Source organism: Hirundo rustica, chromosome 8, assembly GCF_015227805.2.
Source record: "Hirundo rustica isolate bHirRus1 chromosome 8, bHirRus1.pri.v3, whole genome shotgun sequence".
NCBI lineage: Eukaryota > Metazoa > Chordata > Aves > Passeriformes > Hirundinidae > Hirundo > Hirundo rustica.
In genome coordinates this window covers 2728785-2746011 of record NC_053457.1, presented here as the reverse complement: position 1 = coordinate 2746011, position 17227 = coordinate 2728785, and positions in this window count along the sequence as shown.

Below are 17227 nucleotides of genomic sequence, written 5' to 3'. Positions count from 1 at the left end.
AACTTGAAAGTCACCAAGTGGATGAATCCTCGAGTGACCACTCTGATGATTCCTCCACAGACAGTGATTGAATTTGTATATATTCCCTTTGTAAATTTGTTCATTTTTCTTTTCTGTTTTTCTTTTTTTGTAAAGTTAAAAGGGTGAGATGTCACCCTGGTTTTTCTGAGTTTTTTAAAGCCTTTTGATTGTTCATAAAATGGAGTCAGACTTTTTAGCTACTGTACAATATTAGGAGCAGTTGCTGCCTTTTCTCACACATGTAACATAAACAAATCCTTTGTTTTTCATTCTCTGTCCTTTGTTTGCGTATTTCTAACCTGAAAACAATTGTAACTGACAGTTGGTCTGGCCATTTAGCTGGGAGGTGAAAACTCCAGAAGCCAATCCACAGCCAGACCCACAAATGTATAAAAAGTAAGAAAAAAACAGGCAGAGGGGCTCTCGGGCTGGGCTCAGCTTGGGCTCTCGGGGAGGAACAACTCTGCCCTGCGAAATCTCTCGTCTCCGTGTGATTGCTTTGCGTATCCCGATCACATGAGTGCCTACATTTCACCCACCGGTAAGACAGTTACTTCTGCCACAAGGAAGAGAGAACAGACCTATCTGGTGGTAGAAAGAGAAAGAGCAAGACCTACACATAAACATTTTAGAAGACCACAGTTAATGCAGAGGTGACAGGGACAACAAGAACTGCACCTAGGACAGAGAAAAATCTTGAAAGGATCAGTGCCTCTTACCTTGAGGCCAAAGTCTGTGCCTTGCCTGGAGAGCTGGTCGGACTTTATTGGTGAAATGGTACCACCTCTCTGGAGGAAGAACAACAAGGAGACCGTCTGGGCAAGGAAAACTTAGTGAAACAGAGAGATGAAAGGATGTTTGATCTGCTGCTGATTCAGGCTGACAGTTTTTTCTGCCTGCTTGGTCAGAGTTCAGCTGCCAGGATTGCAAAGCTGGGTGCTTGAAGGGGAAACAGGGATGTATCCCTGACTGCCACCACTGGGGTTCACTGCAGGGGAGCAGTGGTAAAAACCCGGAGTCCTGACACCTGGGCAGCAAGTAAGAAAATAAGTCTTTCACACTGTTGAGACACTGTTTTAATGCATTAATTTGGTTTATATTATGCTTCATTGGATTCGTAATGTTTTCCCTTTCCCCTTGGAAACTGTATCATGTTGTTTGTTCTGCTTGGCTGTGCATATCCTCCCACACTGGAATGTAACCCAACTCTGTTCCACTCCCACCTTGTCCCTGATTGGGCAGTGTCTTGTCCCTGCCTCTGGGCCTGTCCCCCGCCCCCCCCGGAGAAAAAGCCCGGGACGGGCAGAGCTTGATGCTCTCTGACACCGGTGAGCCACCGGGAAAGAGCTCCAGCCAGGCAGGGCAGGACTCCAGAATAAAGCCAATATTCCCCCGGTGAGAGAGGAGGCTATTTCCTTTTGCCATCGGTGGTCATCTGGTCTCATAAAGAAATAACCCGTCCATCAAGTCACACTGTGTTTGCATTGGTTACTCTTACTTCATGAGGTTGGGAGGGTATCCTTTCAGGTCGTGGTGGCACATATGAACACCCTTCCCAGTATTTTAGTTACCAGTAAGAGAAAAAGCCTTTTCAATCTACTCAAATAGGAGGTTTTGTTAGAGCTATTATCTACAAGATAATAATCACATCTTTGGAAAAGCATTGTATTTGAAACTGTTTTATAAAACCGTCAATCCAGACTCTTTTGACTTAGTTATGAAACACCATTGGTGGTCTTTGTTCCTGATGTTAAGCCGGCAGGAGTGATGATAGGCAGTACCCAGCTGTGAGCAGGACAGAAAGACAAGGTGAGGGACATTGTCCTCACTTGCAATTTGCAGACATCAGAAATCTGTCTGAAGCCTGAAGAACACTCACTGCAGTCAAGACAGGACATGCTCCATAAAGGCAAGTGACCTAGAAAAAGGAACAGGCAATTCCTGACAGAGGCTTCCTCACCAAAACACGGCAGGGCTTTCTCATGGAAAAGGTACCAGGCAGGCAAAAGGGACAGAGCAACATATTTCTCTCAAGAACATATCCCTTAACTGAATCCTCTTGGGGAACACTTGGCTTATATAAATCACTGAGACCCCTCTGTTTTTGAGATTTACAGCAAGACCCAGCACTGAAAAGCTGCCAGCTGGAGCATTACAGCACAGTTGCTCATAGGTATTGCCAGTCAGCAGGCTATAGAATGATAGCATTCAACTGAAAAATCAGATGTAACTTCTGCTTAGCAGGTTTGAGAGCAGCATTCCACCTGCCTTCCAAAAGCAGAACGGCATAAGACTCATGTTGATCTCTAACAGGTGCCAGCAGAGGATTGAAGTAACCAAACCTCATGACACAACTTGTTTGATCTCTGGCTGCTCAGAAATCTTATCTGCTAACAGTGTGGGTAGAAAATTCACACCACATGCTCTTCCATTGGCTGGGCTGCTCAGTTGCTGTGTGGAAAGGCCACACTTTCCCATCCTGAGAGGTATTCATTGTGGATGGCAGAAAGTCTGCCTTGAGTGTTACAGGTCTTAGATGAAGAAATTGTTTCACCTTAAAAAAACCTCTGAGGCACTGTGGACTCACACTGAGCCTGACGGTTGGCCTGAGAGGACATAAGCACTCAGTGGAATGCCCTGACGATCTGACCTTGTAAAAGTCATTTGTCAGCAAGCCTTTTTGAAGGAACCACGAGCAGCTCACCTCCAGAAGCAACAGCAGACAGGTTGTCAAAACAACCTGTAATTTACATAGGTACAATTCCTGTATTCAGTCTGAGGCACTGCTTGAGCAGACTGAGCTACCCCAGCCTTCAGCTCCCATCTAAATCTTGCTCACCTTTCAACCTAGGAAGGGACGGACAGCTGATCTAACATCCACTGATCCTTGAGCTCAGTAGCAGCTTCATGTCTAAGGCCCTGTGCCTGGCATTGGCTTCTGCATGCAGAAATTACAAATGGAGCAGGATTTCTCCAAGATCCAAGTTGCCACAATTTGGAACCCTGGCTGCCTTGGAGTGCCAGAGGGCTCCTACAAACTGATCTCAGGGACCTGGGTGGGTGAGTTTAGTTTCTCTTGGAAAAGGGCCATCGTTTGTGTCTATGGCCCTGTGCCTGGCACTGGGCTTCTGCCGGCTGAAACTACGAACGGAGCAGGATTTCTCTAAGATCCGAGCTGCCACAATTTGGAAGCCTGGCTGCTGTTGGAGTGCCAAAGTCTTCCTACAGACTTGTTGGAGAGGATGAAACAGGAAAGCCTTACAAATGTGATTGCTTGGCAAAAGTTTCTAACAGCATGAAACCTATGAGCGAAATAGAAATGAAAGCAAGTTTTGAGATGTAGGATGCCAAACCAGAAGACAGTCATTGAGTTAGCTGAAGGCAAGATTCCTGTTGATTCAGCAATACACCTAAGAGACAAAAGGACGCCAAGGGTCCAAGGGGGAGGGGCCCTGCCAAGGTGGCAGGGAAAAAGAGTCAAGAAACGAGCTTTTAGGGTTTGGAATGTGGCACGGTATGGTAATGTAATAGTTCCTATAGGCTGTATGTAAATTCTGTAGGATTTGTGTCTTGTACTTGTTGGTTAGTATAAACTAGAATATTCAACACAGAAGGAGATATAATGTATTGTAACAAGAACGTCGGTCTTTTTGCTCGGGCATGCTTTTAGCTGTGGCTGGCAGCTTAAGCAAAGCTCTTGCACCAACGAACTATGCAATAAACTACGTTTCAAGATCTGCCTTGTACTCTAGAGCTCTCTCATCACTGTCCCCACACTCTCCTACAAAACTGACCTCAGGAACTTGGGCAGGTGAGTTTCATTTCCTTTGGAAAAGGAGCACCGCTCGTGCCTAAGGCCCTGTGCCTGGCACTAGGCTTCTGCCTGCTAAAATTATGAAGATCCAGGCTGGCACAATTTGAAAGCCTGGCTGCCCTTGGAGTGCCAAAGGCCTCTTACAAACTGACCTCAGGAACCATGGCAGATGAGTTTAGTTTCTCTTGGAAAAGGGCCACCGTTCATGTCTAACGCTTTGTGCTTGGCACTGGGCTTTTTCCCACAAAAATTAAAAAAGGCAGAGGATTTCTCCTGGATCCAAGCAGCCACAAGTTGGAACCCTTGCTGCCCATGCGTGCGAAACGCCTCCTACTGTTGTAGTGTGTTAATTGGGTTTATATTGTATTTCATTTTTATATTGGGTTTTGTAATGTTTCCTCTGTTCCCTGGAAACTCTATCATGTGGTTTGTCCCTGCTCGGATGTGCCCATCCTCCCACACTGGAATGTAACCCAACTCTGTTCCACTCCCACCTTGTCCCTGATTGGGTAGTGGCTTGTCCCTGGCTCTAGGCCCTTCCCCCCTGGGTAAAATCCCTGGGATGGAGGGGGCGTGGTCTCTTTGGCATCGGAATGGGGACCGGGAAGGAGCTAAAGGAGCTTTGGACTAAATAAAGCTATAATTACACTCCCCCCCCCCGCCCCGGACAAAGAGCAGGCTCTTGCCTTTTGCCATCGATGGTCATCTGTTCTCTCAAAAGAACCTCCACATCCTACAAACTGACATCAGGAACCTGGGTGGGTGAGTTTAGTTTCCCTTGGAAAAGGGCCATCATTCGTGATGAAGGCCTTGTGCCTGGCACTGGGCTTCTGCTGGCTAAAATTAAAAATGGTAGAAGATTTCTCCCAGATGCGAGCTGCCACAATTTGGAACCATAGCTGCTCTTGGAAAGCCAAAGGCCTCCTACAAAGTGACCTCATGGACCTGGGCAGGTGAGTTTAGTTTCCCAAGGAAAAGAGCCCATGTTCTTTTGGAAGGCCCTGTGCCTGGCACTGGGCTTCTGCCCACAAAAATGAAAAAATGTGGAGGATTTCTCTCAGATACAAGCTACCACCAGTGTGAACCCTGGCTGCCCTTTGAGTACAAAACACCTCCTACAAACTGACATCAGGAACCTGGGCGAGTGAGTTTAGATTCCCATGGAAATGTTCATGTCTAAGGCCCTGTGCCTGGCACTGGGCTTCTACCTGCTAAAATTCAAAAGGTGGAGGATTTCTCCCAGATCCAAGTTACCACAGGTGTGAAATCTGGCTGCCTGTGGAGTGCAAAACACCTCCTACAAATTGAGATCAGGAACCTGGGAGGTGAGTTTAATTTCCCAGGGAAAAGGGCCACCCACCATTTGTGCCTAAGGCTGCCCTGTGCCTGGCCCTGGTGTCTTGGCTTGGAAGACCAGTATCTGCTAGGGAGGGGCAGGGCCTCTCTAGTAATGGGGGAATTCCAATCCCTTCCCTCCAAGTTACAATTTAGAAGATTAAAGAGGCTTTTCAGTCAGAGCTATGGGGAAAAGAATAACAGTTCTTTACTAGTAAGTATAACAAGGCAAACAAACAACAACAACTACAACGTTAATAGTAAACAGAACCCGGAACCTCGAGGGGCCTTGTCTCACAAAGGCTGTGGCAGTGTGATTCCTTGGGACCCCAAGAGCACCAAACTGGAACAGTAGAAAACTCCCGGGCTGGTGGCTGGAATGGCGAGGGTCCCCAGCAGGCAGGGGGGTGTGCCCACAGAAAAAAAAGGGGGGGGTGTCCTGGCAGAGTGAGTGGTGCTGAAGGAGCCACGACAGCTGGACAGGGCTGGCCCAGCTCCAGCAGGGCAGGCGAAGGAGCTCCGAATTCCTGGGCACTCCAGCAAATGATGGATGATGGTAGAATTCCCAGAACCAGACCCTCCATTAACAGTGGACTCCTAACGTAGTAAAACAGCCACCTGACCGTGCCTCTCTGATGCCAAGAGCAGGGAAAAAAGAAATGCAGCTTCCCCCAGCCCTGTCCTTTTCCCTCCCGCAAACTTCATGTGATCATCTCCCTCCCAGCCACATCTTTTGTGTTAGTCAAGCACCCTCTAAGCATCAGTATTTAGTCTATTAGCAACTTATGGGGGGGGAAAAATTCTATAGGGAAAACAAAAACAACAACAACAATAATAAACACAAACAAAACAAACCACAAACAAACAAACAAAACCAAAAAACCACTAACCCCCAACAACTGGGCTTCTGCCTGCTAGAAGTACAAACAGCACAAGATTTCTCCCAGATCCAGGCTGCCACAATTTGGAACCTCAACTGCCCTTGGAGTGCCAAATACCTCCTACAAAGTGACATCAGAAACTTGGGCAGGTGAGTTTAGTTTCCCAAGGAAATGAGCCCATGTTCCTTTCGAAGGCCCTGTACCTGGCACTTGGCTTTTGCCCACAAAAATTACAGGGGGTGCAGGATTTCTCCCAGCTGAAGCCTACCAAAAGTGTGAACCCTGGCTTCCCTTTGAGTCTCAAACAACTCCTAAAAACTGACATCAGGAACCTGGGCAGGTGAATTTAGTTTCCTTTCGAAAACAGCCACTGTTTGTTTCTAAGGCCTTGTGCCTGGTACTGGGCTTCTGCCCACAAAAATTAAAAAATGCTGAGGATTTCTCCCACATGAAACCTACCATAAATGTGAACCCTGGCTGTCCTTGGAGTGCCAAATGACTCCTAAAAACTGCCATCAAGAACCTGGGTGAATGAGTTTAGTTTCCCATGGAAATGGGCTACTGTTCATTCCCTGTACCTTGCACTGGGCTTCTGCTTGCTGGAACTACAAATGGAGCAGGATTTCTCCAACATCTAAGCTGCCACTAGCTGGGACCCTGTCTGTCCTTGGAATACCAAATGCATACCACAAACTGAAACGAGGAACCTGGGCAGGTGAGTTTAGATTCCCATGGAAGAGGGCCATCATTCTTCTCTAAGGCCCTGTGCCTGGCTGTGGGTTCAGCCTGCTAAAATTATGAATGGCGCATGATTTTTCCCAGATCCAAGCTGCCCTTGTTGAAACCCTGGCTGACCTTGGAGGTCCAAATGCCTCCTACAAACTGACATCAGGAACCTGGTTGGGTGAGATAAGATTCCCATGGAAAAGGGCCATTGTCTATGTCTGAGGCCCACCCTGTGCTTCACACTGGGTTCCTGCCAGGTGAAATTACAAACGGAGCTGGGGTTGGATCTCCAAGATCCAAGCTGCCACAAGTTGGAAACCTGGCTACCTGTCCTAGGGTGACTGTGTATCCCCCAATCGTCTATTGAGTGCAAAGGGGAGGGGAAGCGAGGTTTGTTTTGCCCCAGGAAAACTCTGCTCCTCAGAGTGACCTTGAAGCGGGGGAGTTGGAACACTGTGGTGGTGCAAGAGTTGTTTTATTAAGTTATTAAGTTATTTTTGTAATGGTTCAGTCCACTGTAGCCCCCTGTGTTCTGTAATAGTTTCCCCCCTATGAGTTAGTTATATAACCAGACATTTTATGTCAATCATTCCTCCCCTGCACCTGTCCCTGTCAATCCCCCCTCTCTCCTCTTGGTCGCCCTGTCTGTCACTTCGAGACCCTTCCCTGGATTCTGGAAAGATCCAGGAGAGGCGTCGAGTGATAGGCTGGTGCTCAAAGAATCCCCTCCTCCCCTCTTGTGATTTGTTAATTGTTCAGAAGTTGACACCCCCTGTTACACCCCCATGTTCCCTGGTTGGCTGACCCGTTGTCATCACCCCTGGATCCTCCCCCGTTTATAAGTGGCCGCTGTTCTGGAAAAAAAAAAGAGAGAGTCAGAGACTTGCTCTTTTTGTATGTTGCTTTATTATCAAGCTTGGCCTTGGGGGAGAGCTTGCTTGCTCTCTTGGCAATGCGGAGGAGGAGGTACACACAGCTTCGCTTCACAGCAAAGCTGGGGACTCCCACCCTCCCTCACGGGCTTTTTCCCTTGCCGGGGAGTCCGTTTCGCGTCGCTGATCAGGCGTCATCCAGCGATGGGGGACTCCTTCTCAGGTCACGGCGACTAAATAGAGCTGCTTCGGCGGACCCCCGTACTTTTTGCACTAGTCTAAAGTGCGACTTCAGTCCTGGGTTTTACTTTGGTTCTCTGCTTTTTAGAGTCTCTTGTTCTTGAGTTGTTCCCAGAATTCCAGTGTTCTTTTTATTTGCATATTCAGACACTATCCGGCGAATGGGAGCAGATATACAGGTAATAAGGTGAATTTTTAATTAACAAACAAGTAAATAAGGTGATAAATCAATATTAAAACAGGAATAAGGCAAATTCTTTATACAGAACTAGCATTAACAATCTTAATGAAATTACTTAACAATTAAGTAACTAAAACATAGATTATTCGAATAGAACTTATTTATAACAACTCCTCCCTCTATTTCTTTGATCGAGCTTTAGCTTGCATCAATTTGTTACTTCTTCTTCTTGAAAATAAATTTTTCTACATTTTTGGAACTTTTCATATATTTCTTTGGCATTTTCATGTTCAGGTTCTTGACTCTCTATCACCATCATTTTGGTTTGTTTTTGACTGGTTGCTTTAGGGATCTGGATACTGGCTTGGACTGTGGAGGTAATAGTTCGAATTAGATATGGGATTAGACAAGGTAAAAAACATTAACCCGGTGATTGAGCAAATTATCATAAACCCAGCTTTCTTCCACCAATCCCCTTTGAATGACCAAAAACTATTCCACCAGTTGGTGTCCATTAAAGGAGTCCACTCTTGATTTCCCACATAGGCTAGCTTTCTGATTTCTTTTGAGATGTTTTTAATTACTGCACTTTTATCATCAATTTCTAAACAACATTCAGACGAATTAAATTTACCACAGATTCCTCCTTCATCTGCTAAAAGGTAGTCTACAGCCAGACGTATTTGGTATATTACAGCTCTTGTTTGTGTTAGTTGGTCACTGATGTGGTCTAATGCTAGAGCTGTTCGGTTAGATACCATTTCTAGGACAGCCTGGAGCCTGATGATTCTATTTAACATGTAGATTGGAGTGCGATACCCCCAGGACCCGTCTTGTGCCCATGTGGCTGGTCCATAGGTTTTAATGATTTCTTCTGGGGTCCATATTTTTCCTTTCCATTTTTGGTCTCCACCAATTGTTAGAGTATCTCTTTTCTTTCGTTCGACTTTTCCCAGATTGTCATATACTGGGACTCCTAGGTGTGCTCCTAATCTCTTGGGTAATAGGAAGAAAGCTGGCTTTATGATCCCTATTGTACAGCTTCCCAACCAATCCCCAGGTAATTTTGTATAAGCAGTATCCCCACAGATCCAGAACAGGTGATTTGGAGCTTCCCAGTAATCTTCCCTAGTTTCAAAAGGCTGTTGCCAAAACCGAGACAGTTCTTTTATTCCCCAAAAAGGATTTATGGCTTTGTCAATACATTCATATAATTCATACCTCTCATTAAAGATATATTTTTCTGTGTTCTCAGTTGACCAATACTTGTTAGGCCCTTTGGGAACCCATTTAGCACTTAAGTTTATCACTATTATATACCTTTTACACATTAATTTTCCTACACGGGTTTGATACCTGGTTCCTGTCCTCATGATACATTCTTCCCCAATGATTTTAGATTTGAGATCCCACTTCTCTCTTCCTCTTGTTCTTAGACTTTGTGTATTCTGTTCAGTTTGTTTCCATTTTAGAATTTCTAGAGGGCTTAAACTAATTCCTTCCCAAGGCCATATTTCAGACATTTGTGTACCTCCACATATCCAGCACTCGGTTAAATTTAATTCTCGACTGATTCTTTCTACTAAGTCAATGAATAGGTTTTTTCCTGATGGGATGTCTAGGCTTTTTTCAAATTTTGTTGTCAACACTTTTTCTTTGATTATATCTCTTAATCCTTTTTGATCTGCTTCAAAGCATAACCAAGTATCTCCTATAGGACATTCCCCAAATAGGCGCTGTGCATAACTAGCTGTGTTTTTTGTGGTCCAATAAACTTTTCCATCCTCTTGGCAAGTATTCAACTGGGAGTGGTCAGAGCAGTTTGGGTTCACGTTAGTATGGACCCTGAATAAGGATCTGAGATCCTCTCCACCGTACACTGGATGGTAGCAGTTAGTACAGGCTTTTGTTTCATAGGTGTGCTTTATGAACATCATCAGTACGATCCCTCCCAAGAGTCCGGTATGGGCCATCCTTCCTGGATCTCTTGCTCCACCCGGCCTTGCCTCTTGGAGTGGAGAGGTCTCCTAAAGAACCCACTTACATACTTCCACTTCCCTTCCCTATTAATTTAGCTGCCCTTAGAGAATGTTCTGTAGGAGATTTACCTTTGTTTTCAAAAAAAACCTTATACTTTTTAAATTTATCTATTACTTGAATTTGTTCAAACTGCTACTTATAAAACTTAACAACTTTTAAAATTAACATATAAGAAAACTTAAACTTATTTAAAACACTATTTATAAAACTTAAACAATATTTAAAATTAATACAAAAAAACCTTAACTCTTTTTTAATATATCTATTACTTAAACTTATTTAAATTGCTACTTAGAAAACTTACAATCTAAAAATTATCATATAAAAAAACTTAAACTTCTTAAATTCTTACTTATAAAACTTAAACTCTATGTAAAATTAATACAAAAAAACTTTATACTTTTTTTTTAAAATATATATCTATTACTTAAGCTTATCTAAATTGCTAATTACAAAAAAAACCTAATTTAGGTTTACATAAATTAACTCTTATTGTGCCCCCCCCCCCCCCCCCCTTTTTTTTTTTGAGTCTATTGATTTGGGGAGAAGCGACTGAAAAAAAGGTTTTCACAGTCTCTGTTATCTCTTATTTCTTTTTAAAGGTTAATTTCAAGTCTTGCGGGTGTGGTGTTACTGTCCACTCGGTTTCATCCGGTGAGGGTGCTGAACTCGGATTCTCTCCAGGAGGGAGTACTGGCCCTTTAACTCTGGTGATGTGGGTCCATCCTTTTTCTTCAGTGCGCACTGCTGTGTAGTACTTGGTAGGGACCTTCAAACTTTGGGGTCAGTGGGGTATTAGTCCACATTTTGATCAATACCCAGTCTCCAGGATTGATATTATGCACGTTTGCATCCAAAGGGGAAGTTTGAGGAAGATAGCCTTTCTTTCTGAGATTTTCTAGGGTTTGTCCAATGGTTTTTAGATATTTTCTAGTGACTTCCTCTCCTTCCAGGTAGTCTTTAGAACTATAAGGAGATAACAAAAAGGGAAGCCCGAATAACATTTCATATGGTGACACTCCTATATCTGCTCGTGGTTGTGTTCTGATTCGTAATAATGCTAGGGGTAAGCATTTAAGCCAATTTAGTTGAGTTTCTGCTATTAGTTTAGTTAGTACATTTTTAATGGTCTTGTTCATTCTTTCTACTCTGCCTGAGCTTTGGGGATGCCATGGGGTGTGTAACCTCCATTTTATCCCTAAGGCTTGTGTTACTTGTTGTAGAATTTGTGCTGTGAAATGTGGCCCTCTATCTGAATCAATATTATTTATCAGCCCATACCGAGGAAGGATATCTTCCAATATTATTTTTGTTACTACTTCTGCTGTTTCTCTTTTTGTAGGGAATGCCTCTACCCAGTGGGTAAGGTGATCTATGATCACTAACAAGTGTTTATAACCTTGAACAGGGGGCATCTCAGTAAAATCAATTTGCACGTTCTGGAAGGGCCTTAAGGCTAACTCCCTCCCTCCAGGCTCAGTCTTCCTCATAACTTTTTGATTTATTTTCTGACATATTATACATCCTTGAGTAACTGCTTTTGCTAATTCGTGTACTCCAATACATAGGTTTTCCCTTAGGAAATGGTCACATAACCCCTGGGTTCCCCAGTGGGTTAGATTATGTATTTCTGTAAGTATTTTTCGGGCTAGGGCTTTATTTAAGAATTTCCGTCCGTCAGCTGTTAACCACACTCCGTGTTCCCCCTGGTGTAATCCTAATTCTTTTATTGCTTTCTGCTCTTTTTCACTAAACACCTGCTCTATCTCTTCTTTTTCTTTTCTTGGTATTTTCTCCAATTTGAGGATTTTTACTGGTTCTCCTGGTTCTAAAGCTGCCTCTCTGGCTGTTTTATCAGCTAACTGGTTTCCCCTTATCTCAGGCATATTTCCCTTTTGATGCCCTTTTATGTGAACTACTGCAATTTCTACTGGTTTTTGTAAAGATTTTAACACTGACTTTATTAATTCTGTGTGTATTAAGTCTTTCCCTTTTGAATTCAAATATCCCCGTCCTTCCCAAATTTTCCCAAATGTGTGCACAATACCAAAGGCATATCTAGAGTCTGTGTAAATGGTCCCTCGGTCATCTTTAAGTAAGTCTAGCCCTCTCTTTAGTGCATATATTTCACAGCACTGCGCTGACCAATTACTTGGTAACTTTCCCTTTTCTAAGACTTCCATTTTCTCTCCCTCAATCACAGAGTATCCGGATGTTCTTTTCCCTTCCACCACTCGGGATGACCCATCTGTGAACAATATTCTCCCATATGGGAGGGGTGTGTCTTCTAAATCTTCTCTCACTTTTGTCTGCATATAAATTAGTTCTAGGCAATGGTGTTCTATCTCTTCAGTGGGCTCGCCAGAGAGAAACTGGGCTGGATTTAAGCTTTTTGATGTTGTTAGTTCTAGGTTATCTGTATTTATTAGTATAATTTCATATTTTAGGATTCTAGAATCTGTGAGCCACTTTTGAGCTCTCTGGCTTAAGACTGTTTTCAAATCATGTGGAGTATGTATTTTTATCTTTCCCTGTAATGTTAACTTTTGAGCGTCTTCTATCAGAATAGCTGCAGCTGTGACTGCTTGGAGGCAAGCTGGCCATCCCCTGGCAACTGGATCTAACAGTTTTGATAAAAATGCTACAGGCTTTCGGTATCCTCCCCATTCTTGGGTTAAAACTCCATATGCTATTCCTTTCTCGGTGTTTACAAACAAATCAAACTCCTTTTTAAGATCTGGTAAGCTTAAAACTGGTGCTGAGGATAATTTCTCTTTTAGATCTTGTAGCTGCTTCTCGTCACTCTCTGTCCAATTCATTGGTTCCTGGTCTACTAATTTATCATAAAGAAATTTGACCCCTTGAGTGTACTTATCTATCCAGTGCTTGCAGTATCCGAACAGGCCTAGAAGTTTCCTTACATCTCTCTTAGTTTTTGGAGGTGATATAGATACTATTCCTGAAATTCTTGCAGGGCTTAACCTTTTACTCCCCTTTCCAATTATGTGTCCTAAATAAGTGACTTTAGTTTCTACAAACTGTAGTTTACTTTGAGATACTTTTAACCCCTTTTCTCCAAAAAAGTTTAGAAGTTGAATACTTACATTTTTAACTTCTTTTTCTGTCTCCCCTGATATTAATAAATCATCCACATATTGCAAAATTTGGACTCCTTCTTTGGGACTAAACTGTTCTAATAACGTCTCTAGGGCCTGTCCGAAGATATTTGGTGATTCCGTATATCCCTGCGGTAACCGTGTCCACCTTAGCTGTTGTTTTCTTCCCCTGTCTGGATGTTCCCGTTCAAAGGCGAACCAATCCCTACACTCTTCTGCTAGGGGACATGCCCAAAAAGCATCCTTTAAGTCTATCACTGTGAACCAGGTATGCTCTCTTGGAATTTTACTCAGCAAGGTATAGGGGTTAGGTACTACTGGGTGTCGAGCAATAGTTCTTTTATTAATTTCTCTCAAATCTGGGACTAATCTAAACTTTCCTTCATCTTTCTTTATGGCCAATATAGGGGTGTTATGAGGGGACATACAGGGTTCTAGGATATTCTCTTTTAAAAGATGCTCAATTACTGAAGCTAGCCCTTTCTTTCCTTCAGGTGACATTGGGTATTGCTTGACTCTGATGGCAGGGGTATCTTTTTGCATTTCTATCTTAATGGGAGGGATATCTAAACACCCATACTTTCCCTCTGTAGCCCACACTTCTGGATTTATCTCTTGTATATCCCCTTGGGTCTGTTTCATGATATGCACAACCATTTTTCCATCTTTTGGGATAACTCCTACCCCGAGCTGCACTTGTAAGTCTCTGCCTAGTAAATTGGTTTCTGTATGTGGTAAATAAAGAAAATCAGCTACACAATACTTTGAGTTCCCTTTTATCTCTACTCCTTCAATTATTAATGCTCGAAAGGGCCTCCCTTCAGCCCCTAACACTTCACAAGTTTTTGTCCCGATTGTTACTCCTGTTGGTAATTTCCTTAAACTTGACCTATCAGCTCCTGTGTCTACTAAGAATTCATATTCTTCACTTTGGGGCCCCACATCAAAGTTTACTAGAGGCTCATCTTGCTGTTCCATTGGGTCCCCTATTTTATAGAGCCTCTGACACCCCTAATCCTCCCCTTTCAGCACCCTCTCCAGGGCATCTTGCTCCCTTGCAATAGCTTCATCAAGGGATAATTTCTTACAGTCCCTTTTAAAATGCCCTATTTCACCACAGTAATAACAAGTTCTATTCTCTCCTGAGTTACTTCTTTTTAAATTTACCCATGGTGGTACTATGGGTGACTTTGGTTCTTTAAATGAGGGTCTTGGTCCTCCCTCACTAGATTTCAAAGAGGAGTTTCTCTGGTTTTCTGCTACTCCAGTACTTTCTCTTGCTACAGCTACCATAATGTGAGCCTTGGCTCTAGCTTTTTCTTCTTCTCTCCTCAAGTAAACTTTTAAGGCTTCTTTTAATAATTCATTAATACTTTTCTCCTGCCAATCTTCAATTTTTTCTAATTTTCTCCATATATCTGGCCATGACTTTGTTACAAACTGCACTTTTAGAATTACTTGTCCTTCAGGACTATCAGGGTCTATGCTTGAATATAATTGAAAATTTCTTTTTAATCGGTTTAGCCAAGTGGCAGGAGTCTCATCTTTTTCTTGGGACCCATCAAAAGCTGATTTAGTATTATTCCCTCTGGGGACAGATTCTCTTATGCCTCTTACTATCAAGGACCTATAGTCTCTCATATTTTGTCTTTCTTCTTCTCGATTTGGGTCCCACCCCGGGTCAGCTATCGGTAATTTATGATCTCCAGGTGGCCCTAACCTATTTTCCCTTTCCCAGATTCTGATACTTGCTGTTCTGATCATTCGTATTTCCTCAGGGGAGAACAAGATGTTTAATATAGAATTTAACTCTCCCCAGGTATAAACATTGGGTCCAAGGAATTGGTCTACCTGTGTGGCAATACCTATGGGATCTTCAACTAAATTTCCTAGCTCTTTCTTAAATCCTCTTACCTCAGAGGCTGTTAATGGGGCATTTACAAATCCTACCCCTCCAATCATTCCTCCCATAGGCACTTCTCTGAGGGGAAAAAGTCTTTCTGGCTTTAAGGCTTTTGATCTGGTGTTACAATAGGGTCCTTCACTTACATTATCAACAGATAACACTGTCGGGGCTAGGAATGCCTGGGGATTTCCAGGAGAATGGAATGACTCATGAGAGTCTGTAGGGGTTTTGGTTAACTCCCAATTAGGCGGTGGCAGAGGAATTGCTGTAGGTGAGGGGGAGGTAGTAAAATTTGTAGGAGGAGAAGCAGAGGATTGTACTGTGGGAGGAAGGGGGGCTAGGGAAGAGGTTGTGTTTTGGGAAACTGAAGGGGTTATAACTGGGGCTAAAAACCTTGACTATTGGAAGGAGGTGGCAAAGGGGCTGTTGGGAGAGTAGGGGGAGAAGGTACTAAGGATTGAGGAGAAGGGGTGTTAAGGAGGGATGATGATGGAACCACTGGGGGAAGAGGAAGAGAGGGTTCTGAAGGAGTTTGAGTTTGACTCGGGGAAGTTAGTAGGGGAACTGGGACAGGATTTTGAGGGACTTGGGGCACTTCTGGGTAAATTGGAGGGGGTAAATGGTCTAGAGGGTCCCATCTTTGATTAGTTTCTTTCCTTTCCTCTTTCTCTTCCTTTCTTTCACACTTTTCTTTTTCTTTTAATTTGCAGACTTTTATATTCTCTTTACTTGTGGCTCTCTTTTGCCAACAAGCAGCATAGGCTAATTGATTTACGTCAGGATCTTCCTGAGTTCTTAGGTACTGATTTAACTGATAGCACATCCACTCATCATGTGTTCCAAACCATGGCCACTCTCCTGGTAATTTTAATTTTGGCCAGACTTTTGTGCAATAAAACACCATTTTAACCTGATCTAGTCCTTTTGTGGCTTCTAAAGAATCCCATTTAGCTAAAAGTTGTTCTAAGAGACTACCAGGTGGAATACTCTTCACTTTGTTATTTTCCTTTTCGGATTTCTTTTTCTTACTAGTACACTGTCCCATTTTCTTTAAACTGGAAAAAAATTCAAAGGTGCCCTCTACTGATGGGCAACACAGGTTTTTAAGCAAAAAAAAATTCTTCGGCTTTTCTCACTCTGCTTCAAATCTCCTGACTTAATTCTTGAACACTTCAACAAAAAAAAAAAACCTTCTAAACTTTATGCTTTTCTACTTTTTCCTACACTTTTGCTTTCATTTAGGGAACAAACTCTCTCTTTCTACTCACTTTCTCTAACCTTCTTCACTTTCTTGGACGCTCACACTTTACTCACACCAGGGGCTCAGACTCTCTTCTGACCCCTTTGAGGTGAGTCCTAATGACCTCACCTCCTATGTACCCCCGCGCCTTGCCTCACCCCTGAGACTCTGGACACGCTTTGCGGCGCACGACAGGGTCCCTAGTACTGGCATCCCCTTCCGGGCCTCAGGGCCTTCCCACGCCTTAGCCCCCGCCGGGCCGGACACCTTCAGTCCAAACCCCAGACTAGACTGCCCTGTCACTAGTACCGTTCCCCTCTTCACTTTTTGAAACGGAGGTAAGAGGTCAAGACTCCGCACGGGTTACCTGGCGGGGTATCCCTTCCTTGTTTCCAAGGATCAACCCGAGCAGGGCCCGACTCCTTTGCCTTCCACCAGGACTGGCTTGACTACTTCTCCCCAGCGAAGCAGCCTCGGCAAGAGGGATGAGTGTGTGTGTGCAGGACGCCCGCCTTGCCTCCAAGCTGACTCCCCACCCTGGTGTCCTCGGGCTATGGGTTTACGGCCTCCTCCCTGAGACCGCGGCAGCACACCCTCTCCGGTGCATCTGGCTCAGTCCTGGGAAGCAGGGACTCTCATGAGCTCTCGGCACCCGCAGTGTCTGGGGACACCCTGTCAACCCTGGTACGGTTTTCCCGCCCCTCCAGGGATTCTAAACTCTCCTAGGCTACTCTAGCATTTATGGGGGGACCTGCCCCTAATGCGTGCCACTCACACTCTGTTTTCCCCTGCACGCCCAGGGGGGGTCCTTCTGCCCCTAAGGAGACGCCTCACTCACTAGTTTCTTTCGCTTCC